At 57.7% G+C, this 13,243-nt stretch overlaps 1 pseudogene; it reads left to right on the top strand.

Annotated features, from left to right (window-relative positions):
* Window positions 1-13,243, top strand: part of LOC102463090 (zinc finger protein RFP-like) — a 46,352-nt pseudogene that overhangs the window by 17,610 nt on the left and 15,499 nt on the right.

Genomic DNA, 13,243 nt, shown 5'->3' with positions numbered 1-13,243 from the left:
CTGGGAACAAGCTAAGCAATTTGAGCTAAGCAAATCACATAGCTTATTTCAATCTGATTTCTAAGTAAAGCGTTATTCTGGAATGTCCCTTAGCCTTTGTGGAATGAGGGTTACAAGGACCTTGGAATAGTGCGCCTGTTATTTTGAAATAAGGGGTTAAGAAGACATGGAATAGCTCTTCAGGGATCCCGGAGGTAACCCAACATAGTGCGGCTGTCGAGAGGTTGCCTTCCTGAAGTGGGGGAGATTCAGCAGGCCCCTGGAGCAGGCTTGCCATATCTTAGTCTCCCAAAAAGAGGAAATTGCTGGGGGGGAAGGGTGCAACAAGAGTGAGGGAGAGAGACACAGGAAAGGACATCGAGGAATTTCACCCCTCAAAGGGCTGTTTTCCTTTGGCAATGAGGGGCTAATGAAAACATCCAACACTCAGGGTGGATGAAAATAGGATTTGATTTTTTAATAACTTAAATAAACACTTGAATTTAAACTTGGACTTTTAAAGCAAGTTTTTTTTAAAAAATAAGTAATTTCAAAATTTTAAAATCATAACAATCCAAGGTAAATGATAAAGATCTATACTCTTGTAAAATCATTTAAATTAAATATACATAAATTAATGTGCAAATAGTACATGGGTGCCACAGAAGTTTTACACAAGCCACTGAACTGCTAGAAATTACTGACTAAGCTCCTAGAACTGTTATGCGGACACAATTCTGTCATTCAGACACTCTGGGGGCACCCACTGTTACCCATCTTTGGGCTCAGGCATAACCTTACACTCTATGGGTTTTTAGGGTCTTTTGTCAGTGAAAGCACCTTACACAGTAATATCCTCCTTAATCTCTGTTTATGAACCGTCCCCCAGAACAGACGGCACGCACTAAGCATACAATGCTCAGCCCTCCCAATAAAGCAGAGGAGCATTTCTGAATGGCCAGTCTGGATCAGGTCCATTTGGGGCACTGCTGAGCCTGCATTTTATCAAAGCACAGAGTCAAGGTTCAGCTGCTGTGGGCTTGGAACTGTGTCTTGGGGCTGCTTCCCAAAGAGCTTTCTTTTGGAGCCCAGTTTATACAGTGAAATTTGAGCCCTGCTTAGCTATATAAAACCAGGATAGCAGTTTTCAGGTATCTAAAAGGGTGTCATAAGGAGGAGGGAGAAAACTTGTTCATCTTGGCCTCTGGGGATAGAACAAGAAGCAATGGGCTTAAACTGCAGCAAGGGAGGTTTAGGCTGGACATTAGGAAAAAGTTCCTAACTGTCAGGATAGTTAAACGCTAGAATAAGTTGCCCAGGGAGGTTGTGGAATCCTCATCTCTGGAGATAGTTAAGAGCAGGTTAGATAAATGTCTATCAGGGATGTTCTAGACCCGTGGTCCCCAACCCAGTGCCCGCGGGCACCATGGCGCCCGCCGGGCCCTTTACGTGAGCCCGTGGAGCAATCTGGGCTGGCCCCGCCCCCGGGCATGCGGCAGGTGCCAGCCCCGGGCGCATGGCCGGCCCCGGCCCCGGGGGCGCCGCGCGTGTCCTTGCCGGCCCCGGCCCCGGGGGCGCCACGCGTGTCCTTGCCGGCCCCGGCCCCGGGGGGTGCCGCGCGTGTCCTTGCCGGCCCCGGCCCCGGGGGCGCCACGCGTGTCCTTGCCGGCCCCGGCCCCGGGGGGTGCCGCGCGTGTCCTTGCCGGCCCCGGGGGCGCCACGCGTGTCCTTGCCGGCCCCGGCCCCGGGGGGTGCCGCGCGTGTCCTTGCCGGCCCCGGCCCCGGGGGGTGCCGCGCGTGTCCTTGCTGGCCCCGGCCCCGGGGGGTGCCGCGCGTGTCCTTGCCGGCCCCGGCCCCGGGGGGTGCCGCGCGTGTCCTTGCCGGCCCCGGCCCCGGGGGCGCCACGCGTGTCCTTGCCGGCCCCGGCCCCGGGGGGTGCCGCGCGTGTCCTTGCCGGCCCCGGGGGCGCCACGCGTGTCCTTGCCGGCCCCGGCCCCAGGGGGTGCCGCGCGTGTCCTTGCCGGCCCCGGCCCCGGGGGGTGCCGCGCGTGTCCTTGCTGGCCCCGGCCCCGGGGGGTGCCGCGCGTGTCCTTGCTGGCCCCGGCCCCGGGGGCGCCACGCATGTCCTTGCCGGCCCCGGCCCCGGGGGGTGCCGCGCGTGTCCTTGCCGGCCCCAGCCCCGGGGGGCACCGCGCGTGTCCTTGCCGGCCCCAGCCTTGGCTCCGGCCCCGGGGGGCCCCGCGGGTGTCCTTGCCGGCCCTGGCCCCGCACGTGCCTTTGCCGGCCCCGGCCCCGCGCGTGCCCTTGCTGGGCCCGGCCTTGGCCACGGGGGGCGGGGCCGCTCATGTGCTTGGCCCCGCCCCCAGTCATGTGGCCTGTGAGTGGCCCCGCCCCCATGCGCCCAGCGTGTGAGCGGCCCCGGCCCCAGGCGCCCGGCAGCCCCAAAACGTTGGGGACCACTGCTAGACAGTAGTTGGTCCTGCCATGAGGGCCGGGGACTGGACTCGATGACCTCTTGAGGTCCCTTCCAGTCCTAGTATTCTATGATTCTATGATATGTGAGCTAGTTATTTTACTGCAATTTTACTAACCAATCGCACCCCACCACTTTCATTGATTTAGACCTAGGAAAATTAACCATGCAACAGACAGAAACAATTAGAGAAACGAGATCGTACAAACACTAGGGGAGAGGGGACCATAATGACAGAACAATAAAGAAATGAGGATTTCACAACCCTAACTCTTGATAAGCGGTTTGTTGCCAGCCAAAGTGCAGTTTCACTAAGTTTTCTTTACTCATCTTGAGTTCTGTTTCTTTATCTACTGATACTGGGTGTCATTAGCACAGGGTCTCCTTGTGGTTCTAAAGTGTTATCATATAGATCACTCAGGGTATGTCTACACTACAGTGTTATTTCGAAATATCTTATTTCGAAATAGTTAATTCAAAATAGCTTGTTTTGAAATAACACATCTACACACAAAATGCATTTCAAAATAACATTTTGCTCTTTCAAAATAGCGCGTCCACACTGAGTGGACACTGAATTGCATTGAAGGCCAGCCGGAACCAGGTCCAGCAGGGAATCAGGTCAGGAGTTTATTTGTGTGGCTGCTGCCTGAGGCTATCTGAGGCTTGTGCTTAAAGCGACCCCCACCCCAGGCAGCCAGTTCTCAGCTTTCCCTGCTTGCTTGCCTACGTGGATGAGGGACAGCAAAGCATTTTGTCTCTGTGTACTCTGGTTGCCCTCACTCAGGACACCACAGCACTCTGCAGCATGGAGCTGGAGCTGCCCCTGGGCACTCTGGTGCTTCTCGTGAATGCATTGCTGCCAATCTGGTTGCACTTTCTGCAGGCTGCCATCCAGGAGGCCCATCGGGAGGCTGTCAGTATCCAGGAGGCCCTGTGGGAGAGCTTCCACCCTGAGGAGCACTAAGATCCTCCCTGGTCTGCCTCACTGGGGCCTTGTGCCTCATTCCTCCCCCACATTGTTCCACTTACCCTCCCAGCCCCCCTTCCTGATGTCAAATAAGATAGACGTATTTTCATGAACACAAACTCTTTATTTAACAAAACGGGGGGAGGGGGGATGAGACTGGAGAAAGGAGGTGGGAGGGGGCGGGGGAAACCTGGGAGGTGGAAGGGGAAAGCAAGAGGAAGAAGGGGGAGGGGAAGTTGAGGGTCTTGCCAGACCAACTTTATTTTCATGCGAACTTGCTCCTGGGTTTGCATGTGGCCTTTGGTGGCCAGGATGGCAGCTAGCCTGATATAGATGGCTGCGTTTCTCTATTTAGTGCGGAGATCATGGACGTTGGGGGCATCCCCCTCAAACCTGAGTAAGGTCCACCCTGATCTCCACCCTGGACCAGGAAGGTGCCCACCTTCTCCAGGCCCTGGCAGGTTCCTGGGAGCTGGCAGACTGCTCCTGGGGAGCAGTGGAGGGCTGGCTGCCAGTGGCTTGCTGGCTCATGTTTTGGGGCCACTGAGTCAGGGGCAGTGACTGCTGGCTCTGGGCTGGCAGGCTTGGAGCTGGCACAGGCACTGTGGCCAGAGTCTACCCCTTTAAGAGCTCGGGGAAGGAGAGGAGTGTTCTTGTTTGAGACTGGAGTGGCCACCAGGGCACCCTGGGAAGGTTGAACATAAGAACATAACCGCTGTTGATAACCAGTTGGCTTATCCGGATAAGCAAAGTGCTAAAGTGCCTAGCCTTTAGTACAAGGGCTGGAGATGGATGGCAGCCGATAAATCACTTGATCATTGTCTTCTGTTCTCCTTCTCTGGGGCACCTGGCAGTGGCCACTGTCGGCAGACAGGATACTGGGCTAGATGGACCTTTGGTCTGACTCAGTATGGCCATTCTTATGTTCTTATGTTCTTATGCTCCGTGGCTGTGCCCAGTGGAACAAATCCAGTCCTTGATGCCACCTTAAATGATACACCAGCACTCTGAAGTAGATAAGTGATGCATTATAAGAAGTAGCAGAACATTGGATTTCATTCATTCATTTTCTGTGTTCAACAGACCAGCTATGGCTGTGTCTGCACTGCCGGAGGTCTATCCAGAAATAACCGAATTGAAAGACCAATGGAGCCCCAAACCTGTTTTCTTCCTTGTTGCTTAATAAGTGAGATAACGAAGGTGGCTTTTTAATACAATGTTGTTTTATGTGGTAAATGCACAAGGTGGGGGGGTAGGCGGGACTGTCTGTCTTTAGCCGGCAATTCGGGGCAGAGCGGCTGGGAAAGGAAACAGGCTGATCCGCTGGCAGGGAACAGGCCCCAGTGCTAGTGAGAGGAGGCTCCAGCAGGCAGAGACTGCGCTGGGCCAGCCTGCGGGGAGGGGGCTCTGGCCTCCTGCTTCCCTGCCCCCTCTCAGCTCCCTCCTTCCCCGTGGGCTGAGGAGGACGTGGGCCCAGGGCCCAGCCTGCCCCAGGGGAGGGGAAGCCAAGTGCAGGGATGTGGGATGAGGCCTCGTCTCTGGGCCTGAGGCAACAGGGCTTCCCCTCCCCTCTGAGTGTGTGTGAAGGCGAGCGACAGGGCCCGGCAGCAGGGTTTGCACTGGGGCTTGAGCCCGAGCTGTGAGCCTCGGCCGGACTTGATCCTTCCCCGCTCACTGCTCCCCCTCTGGCGAGCAGCCCACAGGAGGAGCCGGCCTCCCGGGGCAGGGGAGACCGAGGCACCTGCCTGGGAGAGGGGACGGGCTCACGCCAAGGGGCTTTCTGTGGTGCCAGGAGGCGGAGGGAGGCCAGGCACAGGCCAGCGGGAGAAGGGGCAGCGTCTGCCGGGACAGAACAGGAGACACCAAGAAAGAGACATCACGTTTCTGCCTGGTCCCATCAGGGGCCTTTCTGTGTGAGAAGCACCCGGGAAAACCGCTACGCTGGTGAGCTCCTCTGCCCCGCCCCTGGGATGCCACCCACTTGGGTGCCACTTGCAGATGGGCCAAGCTGGACATGGCCTGTGAGCTGCAAATTCATTACTCGCCAGTGCTTCCTGGGTTGATAAGTAATGCTCCCCCATCGAGGTAGCACATCTCCATTAGGGGAGCCTGCCTCAGACTCATTCTGAGGCTTCCCTGCAGTGTAGATGCTCGTATTTTGGCATGTATCTTCCAGAACAGCTTCTCCTGAAATCCAGGGCAGTGTAGATGCACCCTGAGTGCCCAGGCCCAAGTTTGGGGCCTGGCAGATGTTTTGGAGGAGTCACTGTCAGTCTGGACTCATCACACTTCATGCAAAGGCTCCATAGAGTCTGAAAAAGGAAAGAGCAGAACATGCCCAGAAAGGCAGCACTGAGTGGTGCAAACTGCAACCCGCCCATTTCCCAGCGGACAAAACTGAAACTAAATTCTCTGGTCTCCCCTGCAAGAAGCCAGGGCTGCTGCGAATCCAGCAAAGACACTCCAGGGTGAAGTGACCTGTCCTCTCAGCCTGGAGTATTTCAATGATCCGGTGTCTCTCGACTGTAATCACAGCTACTGCCGAGCCTGCATCACCCAGTGCTGGGGGGGCTCACTGCAGACGTCTCCTGCCCCCAGTGCAGACGGACCTTTCCCCAGGGGAACCTCAGGCCGAACAGGCAGCTGAGGAGTATTGTGGACGCAACCAGAGCACTCAGGTTGCTGGCAGGGCGGGAACCAGCCCCAGAGAGACTGTGTGAGAAACACCAGGAGCCTCTCAAGCTCTTCTGCAGAGAGGATGAAATCCCCATCTGTGTGGTGTGCGACAGGTCCAAGGGGCACCGAGCTCACACCGGGATTCCTGCCGAGGAAGCTGCGGAAGAATTCCAGGTAGGGAAATGCCGACTGCGATTCCTGCCCTCGTGGGACGGAGGGGAGCACTGGGGAGCAGCTCCCGCCCTGGGAATATAGCCGATAGGGTCAGGGCTGGGACTGCAGGAAGCAGGGACAGCCTGGTGATAGGGCACCTGAGTGACCCTCGTGGTATGGGGTAGTCCTGCCTCAGTTTCCCAAAAAAGACCCACAATGGCATTTTTTTGTGGCCAGTAACAGTCCTGCTCTCCCAGCCAGGACTCTCAGGACTTTGAGGTCTCCTCTGTCTCCAAGGTCCAGGGTCTCCTCTGCCTTCTCCATGGACCTCCTCCCTCTGGCTTTTCCTGTGCCTCTGTTTGACATATCTCTCGCCGGGTTAGATCCCAGGACCCCTCACCCTGCGTTTCATTGTCCCTTCCTGGGGAGGAGAATTGACTACGTCACAGGCAGGGCTGACAACCAATGTTCCTTGTAATATTTTCCATCCATATGTGGAATAAATTTTGTTCTGTGCGCCAATGCACGTGTGTCTGTGCACCACCCGTAGAAACACCCGCTGCCAGCTGTGGGTGACTGGGCGCTCTGCTAATCAGCTGGGCTGCACTGGAATCTCTCCTGGCCTGCTGCCCAAGCACCCGGCCTACAGGGACCCTGCTGAGAGCGCCTGCCTTGAAAGGGCCAGCCGGCCTGTGCCCAGCCTCGTCCCCACATACCTCTCTTGAGCCACAGGGAGCATCCCAGTCATGCAAGTTTCTCTTTGGAATTTATCTCTGCAGAGTCAGTGGGGGAACCTTGTGCCCAGCATGTGTCTGTTAGGGTTGCCAGATGGTTTAACCAAAAATACCAAAATCTCCCCCACCTCCAAAAAAAACACCAGGGAAAAAACATGGCCCCTTAAGAAATGCCTCTGAGGCCAGACAGCTCCCCTGCGGAAGCAGATAAGCAGGGGGGCTGAGCCCAGTTGCTGAGTGTGTGTAGGGTTGCCAGGTATCCAAATCCCGGGCTTCATTTGCAAGTTCAAATGCCTACATTAGCAGTGTAGACATACCAAAACAAATTTGGCCTTTGCCCCCGGGCACAAAACACCCTCGCTGCGTGCTACGCCTCTGGTACAGACCTGCTTTCACAGCCGGGCTCCACCTGGAGGGTCTGGGAGAGTGGGGACTTCCCCCCACCCCCATGTTCCTGCTAATGGGAGCCAGAGCTGGTGCGTGGACTTCAGTAAAATTAGCCCCACGTGGCCCAGCTCCAGGCCCGGCATGTGGTCTGGAGCCCCACAAGCAGCTGGGTCCAGGGCTGTGGGGACTTCTGGGGCCCGACCACAGACTCCAGCCTCACAAACTGGAAGGCAGAAGGTGGGGGAGGAGAACGGTGAAATATAGGGGGAAGGGGCTTGTGCTGAGGGGAGGGGGACAGGTCAGGAGAAGAAAGGGGAAGGCACCAAGGGACAGGGTGGAAGAGAGACAAATGCCGGGGGGCCACGTGGAGACAATGAGGAAAAGGGCAGGAGGGGAGGTGTCCGACGGGGGGGGACAGGGTGATGCTGGAGAGGAGAGGAGAGGAGAGGAGAGGGGAAGGGCACTGGGGGCTAGAGGGGAGAGGGGGAGGTGCTGGGCGAAAGCTTGAAAGAAGGGCTGGGAATGAGGAAGGGGGTGATGGAGCAAGTCATATGTGAGGGCACAGGGGCATGAGATGAACAGGGACAGAGGGTGGTGAAGGGGTGGGCATCAGGGAAAAAGAGGGCAAAGGGGGCGGGGGCAGTGAGGGAAGGGAAAGGCACCAGGAGGGTGCAGGGCTAAGGGAAGGTGCAGGTGCCAGCGGATTCTGGGGATGAAGCAGAAGGGCAGAGACCTGCAGAGGAGGGACCAGCACCAGAGGAGAGAGGCAGGGCAGGTGTGTAGAGGGAGGTGTTAGAAGAGGGGATGAGGAGGGGTAGCTCACATGATCAGAGTGGGGTTACTGGAGGAGTGGGCATAGAGGGGAAAGAAAGGCTGGTGGAGGGGGGCAGGTCTTGGGAGGGCTGAGGGCAGTGAGAAGGGCAGGAGTCAGGACAGCAGAGGAGGGTGAGGGATTGGGGGGCAGCAGGCACCAGGGGAGCTGATGGAGCAAGGAGAAGAGACATGGCAGCAGAGGGAGAGGTTCATAAGATCTTCATTAATAACGTGGGTGCCACAGTGGCACATCCAAACAAGCCACCTGAACTCAGTACTGGTGCACAACACAAAATTCATTCTGCTCATGGGAGGAAACTCTTGAAGGGAACACTTCCCCCAGACTCTCCGCCCCCGAGTTAATGTCACACACGTTGGGTTAATGCAATTGCAGGATAGTTGCATGAGGGGGGTTCGCTGGGGGCCAACTAATCCCTATTGGTTGGAGGATGGTGGGAAAAGTCCTTAGGAGGGGTCACATGACACCTTTTACTTCTGGTCATGTGTCCATCTTGCCCCGAGAGTGTTACCTCCAGAGGCCTCGCTCATGGGGGTCAGTAGCATGGTTAACAGGGGTCGGGGTGTGTGTGGCTAATGGGGGCCAAAGAGTAAATTAAAAAACATTCTTTGATGTGAAAAAGTGGGCCGTACTCAACCCATTTCCCGGGCCTATTTTGATTGCCAGTCAACCTCTGTCTGGCAACCCTGGTTTCCATGCTGACGTTCATGGCAATGGCAATAATTGGTAGTGAGTAGAATGCACTGGTGTCTATAGCACCGGCCTCCCCGGGCCCCAGGGAGCAATTGGGGCCCCGTGGGGCCAGGCTCCCTATGGACAAGCCAGCCAGAGAGAGCTCCTAGCCCCAGCCACAGCCTCATGCACACGACCCGCAGCAGGCGGGTAAAGAAAGAAGCAGGGGTGGGAACGGGGGAGGGGCACTGAGGATTGTTTGCAAACACCTGCAATCGCCAGAGCTAGGTCATCACGGGTGGCTGCCAGGCCAGATTTCCACCCTGCACCTGCCTGGCTGGGTCCCTCCTCTACACCTCACTCCCCACCCCCATGCACCCTGGCTTCTCAGGACATCCCCGATGCTCTCAGTGTCCCTCCTCTCCTCCAGCTCCCTCCCCTGCGATCTCCCCCACCCCTGTGCATGCAGCCTCTGAGTATGTGACCCCAGCTCCCTACGGTAACAAGGTCTGACAATTTCAAACCCTCTGAAAACACTCCCAGTGTCTATTACTGTGACTCTGTCTCTGATCTCATAAACCTGCCGGGCCCTGCAGTCGTGAGTAGTGTGTGGTCGTGCTGGGCCAGCTCCCCTCCCTCTAGTCCTGAAACTAACAAAAACAGAAACAAAACTTAAAACCTAAACATCTTCGCTGGCAGGACATTACAGAAATGGGTTGAACCAAAAATGATCTATTTTTAAATTATTAGCAAATCTCACATTTGATTTTTTGCTTAGTCACATGAAATATTTCTGCGTCTGCAGGAAAGGCTCCAGGCCCATCTGAAGACTCTGAGAATCAAGAGACAAAAGCTGCTGGGACTGAAAGTGAACAGGGAGAAGACCAGCCAGAAATACCTGGTAGGTACTTAGTATTATGACCCTGCCTTTCTAGCGAGCCAGAGGGAGCTGATCCCGAATCAGACCTAAGGAGCAGCCAGGACAATCTAGTGACCAGATTATTGTTTCCCTTGATCAGCCGGGGAATGAGCACCCAGAAATTACAATTCATTGTTTTAGCAGGATCCCTCCTTAGAGTTGGGCCCTAAACCAGCCACTTCCACCCGCTGGCTACGTCTAGACTGGCATGATTTTCCGGAAGTGCTTTTAACAGAAAAGTTTTCTGGAAATTCTTTTAACAGAAAAGTTTTCTGTTAAAAGCATTTTTGGAAAAGATCACCTAGATTGGCACGGATGCTTTTCCACAAAATCACTTTTTGCGGAAAAGCGTCCGTGACTAATCTACACGTGCTTTTGCTCAAAAAAGCCCCGATCGCCATTTTCACGATCAGGCCCCCTTGAGATGGGGGGAGACTGGGCCCCTAAACTCCAGCCCCTTTCCCTAGGCTGTCTCCTCCATGCTCTCAGACAGCAACTAACTAACTCCCTTCCAGCCCTGCCCCCCAGCCAGGGCAGCATTCCACCTTCCTTTGTTCCTCTCCATGGGGGGTGTCTGGCCATACTGGTTTGCATAGTGACTCATCCTGTTTTGCTGGGTCGTGGTACCCACGGCAGCCAGCGGGGGTTACCCCAGAGCCAGCAGCATAGAAACCAGCCAGGTAACCCCACTACGTCACAGTTCTCCCCCCTCCGAGAGCGAACTGAGCAGGGTCACTCCACTCGTGACCTAGGGAAGTTCGGGTCCTCTGCGTGGGAACCCGCCCTGGGGCCATGGGTGCTCCCCTTGACTCGGGCCGGCCGTGGAGAGGCCCCACATGAGCTGGCTTCCCTCTGTCCACTCACCACCCCACTCCAGGGCGACTGGCACAGGCCTGTCCTCGGGGGTCACACCCACCCTTCCGCTGGCCTTGATCTCTGGCCAGGGTCTCTCGGGCTGGGGCCATGAGCCCAGCGAGCCTTCTCTGGACAGCCAGGGCGGCTTCCACCCCCGATGCTCCATCCAGGGGGGTCTTCCCCTCCCATAGCTCTCTCAGCGAGCCCAGAGGGTCCTCTATCTGGGGTAGAGACCCCCAAGCCGCTTTCCTACTGTCTTGGGCCTTCCCGCCCCTCTGGCAGGAGTCACAGGACCGGCAGTACCGCTGCACGGCTGTAAAGATTTCCGGCCAATAGAAGTGTTGGAGCAGCCTCAGCCGGGTTCTCCGGATCCCCTGGTGGCCCCCAACGGGGACGTCGTGGGCCAAATACAGCAGCTTGAGGCGATACTTTCGGGGGACGACCAGCTGCCGCTGGACCCCCCATGCCCTCACCTTCCTGGGGGAAGCCATTCCCGGAACAGGAATCCCTGCTCCCACAGGAATCTCTCCTGGCCACCTCTCCCCCGGGGCTGAGCTGCACGGAGGCCAGCCTGGTCCCTCAGCCTCTGCAAGGAGGGGTCTGCCTGCACCTCAGCCTGGAATTCAGCTGCTGAGGCAGGGATCGGGACCTGTCCCCCACCTTTGCCTAGGTCCGGAGTCCCAGCCTGGCTGGACCCCATGTCCACTGGGATGGGACCCTGAGGACGCTGCCAGGAATCCTTCTCTGGACCCAGGTTGCCAGCCCCTCGCTGGCTCTGGCTCCGGGTAGTGACTAGAGCCCGCTGGGATTCACGGGGCCACTCCTCTAGGTCATTCCCCATCAGCACCTCGGTGGGCAAGTGCGGGTGCACCCCCACTTCCTTGAGGCCTTCCTTCGCCCCCCATTTCAGATGTACCCGGGCTACAGGCACCTTAAATGGGGACCCATCTATGCCCTTCAGGGTCAGCTGCGTGTGGGGTAGTATCCGGTCTGGGGTCACTATGTCGGATCGGGCCAGCGTCACCTCCGCCCCCGTGTCCCAGAAGCCCGTCACCTTCCTACCATCCACCTCCAGGGGTATGAGGCACTCGCTCCGCAGGGGCCGTCCTGGCCCCACCCGGTACACGGAGAAATCCGCCTCCTGAGGATCAGACCTCCCAGGGGAGGTGCACTGAGCATCCTTCCCCTCTCTCTGAGCTGAGGTTTGCTGGCCAGCCCCTGCCTCTGGGGCAGCCTGCCCTTCCTCCCGCCCAAGCCAGTTAACCCTGGAAAGTCCCAGGTCATGGGACCTGGTGCACTGAGCCCTCTTGTGGCCTTTTTGCCCACAGCGATGGCAAGTTAGGCTTTGGGCTGTCTCTGTCCAGGCCCTGGCTGGTTCTCTGGGGCACAGACGACCTGTTCCTTGGTCTCGCCCCATAGTTGACTCCCTCCGTCGCTCAGCCGAGATCTGGTCTCTGCGCGGTTCCTTTTCTCTCCGGGACTCCTGTTCACACCCGGACCGGCTCTCCGTGAACTCATCTGCCAGTCTCCCGGCCTCCTGGGGGGTCTCTGGTCTTCGGTCCTTGAGCCACAGCCTCAGTTTGGGTGGGCACGCTTCATAGAACTGCTCCATCAGGACCAGCTTGAGCAGCTCCTCTGCGGTCTGAGCTCCGACTCCAGACACCCACTTGCGGCCGTATTGCGACAGGCGGGAGGCCAGATCCACATAGGTCTCCCGTGGCCCTTTCTGTACCCCCCGGAACTTCTTCCTGTACATCTTGGGGGTCAGCCCGAACTTGTGCAGCAGGGCCTCCTTGACTCGGTGGTAATCCCCTGGCTGTAGGTCCTCCAGCTGACTGAGCACTCCGGCCGCCTCCTGGCTCAGTGCGGGGACGAGCTCCTGCAGCCAGTCAGCTGGGGGGACCCGTTGCAGTCCACAGGCCCTCTCAAAGGAGCTGAGGAACCCGTCTATGTCGCCCATGTCCTTCAATTGGGCCACCACGAGCCTCTCCAAGCGTCTGGCAGCCCCGGGACCCTGGGGCCCATCCGCACTTGGCACAGCCGGTGCCCCGCCGGTAGTCCGCTCTGCCATGGCCAGCTCATGCTGTCGCTGCCTCTCCCGATCTTGGCGCTCCTTCTCTCAGTCTTGGCGCTCCTTCTCTTGGTCCTCTACTTCCAATTCCTTCATCCGCAGCTGGATCTCCAGCCGCTGCAGCTCCGCTGGGCTGGTCCCTGCCCTAGATGGGCTACGGGTTGCAGGCCTCCCGGGAGATGCTGCCTCATCTCTCCGGTGGGTTCCAGCGCTCCTCCCCCTCTCTGAGACTGACACACTCTCGGGGGGGGTCTGGCTGCCTCCCCTGGGGACAAAATCCTGGCTCTGTGGCTGGTCATTCTCTTCCAGCTGGGCAATCAGCTGGGCCTTGGTTGCTTTCTGCACAGGCAAGCCTCTCTCTCTGCACAGCCCCACCAGCTCTGCCTTCAAGAGTCGGGCGTAGGCCATCTGCCCGCTGGGCCCCTCGGTGCAGACTCACCAGTCTAGTGCTGCAGCGCCCCACGATTCCCAGGAACCGCTTCGCTCTGTCTCCAGCACGCCTGGCTCCAGGGCTCTTGCTTC

The sequence above is a fragment of the Pelodiscus sinensis genome, chromosome 26, assembly GCF_049634645.1.
Source record: "Pelodiscus sinensis isolate JC-2024 chromosome 26, ASM4963464v1, whole genome shotgun sequence".
Classification (NCBI taxonomy): domain Eukaryota; kingdom Metazoa; phylum Chordata; order Testudines; family Trionychidae; genus Pelodiscus; species Pelodiscus sinensis.
This window is presented reverse-complemented; position numbering and strand designations above follow the sequence as displayed.